Source organism: Gobio gobio, assembly GCF_949357685.1.
Source record: "Gobio gobio genome assembly, chromosome: 4".
In the NCBI taxonomy this organism is placed as follows: domain Eukaryota; kingdom Metazoa; phylum Chordata; class Actinopteri; order Cypriniformes; family Gobionidae; genus Gobio; species Gobio gobio.
Genome location: NC_137100.1, coordinates 67300105 through 67301821, shown reverse-complemented (window position 1 = coordinate 67301821; position 1717 = coordinate 67300105).

Here is a 1717-nt window from a genome sequence, read left to right as displayed (position 1 = left end):
GTAATTTATTACCTTCTGGGGAATTAGAGAACAGGTAAGCAGGTCGCGCGACATACATACTGCCCGCAGTTATCAAATGTTATACACACCAGGTAAGAGGTGAGCGCCCTTTTTGTATTTTTGTTTTTATGTAGAGAAGGTTTAGTTATGGCGTCGGATGCCGAAGATTTCGGTCTTGCTTTTCACATTTTTCTTTGGTTAGTAAGTTTAAAGGGTTTTGGGGAACTTAGTTTATGAATTGTTGGTTTTCTTCTTTTCTTTGATTTGGCGCTGCCCTAGTTCTTCTTTCCCCATTTAGATTATTATTCCCTTAATATTTTCTTACTGCATTCATTGTAATATAGCGCACACATATATACATATTAGTGGCTTCGGCTTGATGTACCAATAAATCAATTGGCCTTATTTTACTGCGTGTCTGGTCTTTTCTGCACTGTCAGAAAAAAAGGTACATTGCTGTCACTGGGGCGGTACCCTAAGGTACATAACAAAAAAGGTACTAATATGCACTCTTAAAGTACTGATATGTACCTTTTGAGTTACTAAAATGTACCTTTCAGGGGTGAGTAAGGTACAAAGATGTACCTTTTCACTTTTGTACCTTAGGGTACCGCCCCAGTGACAGCCCTGTACCTTTTTTTCTGAGAGTGTGCTGCCCGCTCCATGTCAGCATTATTAATATCTGAATGTTACGTTCCAACCCTAGACCTTTAAAAGTTCGTAACACTCTGTCATTTCTTTTGAAAATCAGTCAGTTATGAAAACTAGACTCTGAAAGCTTTCATAAGTTGTTTAGAGTAAGATATTACAGTTCTAAGTGTAGCCTACAATTGCAGATGTCCTACAAATAGGGGTTAAATCATTTTTATAAATCATACATTTAGAAATGCATTCTTGGTAATGTGTTGTACATGCGTTTTTTTATAGTTTGATTTTTGGGGAATTTTATTGAATCCAATTAGGGACCCGGACCATGACAAATGTTCCCGGAAATCCAACAGTGAAACATTATGACCACATTGGGTGTTTTTGAGGGGGGCCTTTATTTATGCATCCTTACTAAAAAAAGCTACAACATTTCATGTCTCTCATTTCTGCAGCTCGTTTGCGATGATCTCATGGGTCAAGAAAACTGCGTTTACACTAGGGATCGACCGATATGGATTTTTTTAGTGCCGATACTGATTTTTTTCATCAGCCTTAGCCGATGACGATACGGGCTGCCGATTTTCTTGAGCCGATATTTAGAGCCGATACTGCTTTTGCTCCCTCAATTTACAACATAAAAATGACACAATGATCTTGATGATAATTAAAAATTCACAATTTAAAAAAAAGGAACATTTATTGACCTAAAAAAACAATATTTAACAAATAGTAAAAACAGGTGAGGTAGAACAAGAAAAAAAAAGATTTCAGTGGTGAAAATAAATTCTGAAAATAAATATTTAAGCATAAATAAAATAATTACACTATTGCACACAGTATCAACAAACAAGCAGCATAATAAAGTGCACATACTATACTTCATTTTAAAACTATTTACAACCAAGTCATTTAATGGTTACACTCTAAAAAATGCTGGGTTAAAAATAACCTGAGTTGAATATGGACTAACCCAGCAATTGGGTTGTTTTGACCCAGCGGTTGGGTTAAATGTTTGCTTAAAACAACCTAATTCCTGGGTTAAAACAACCCAATTGATGGGTTAGTCCAT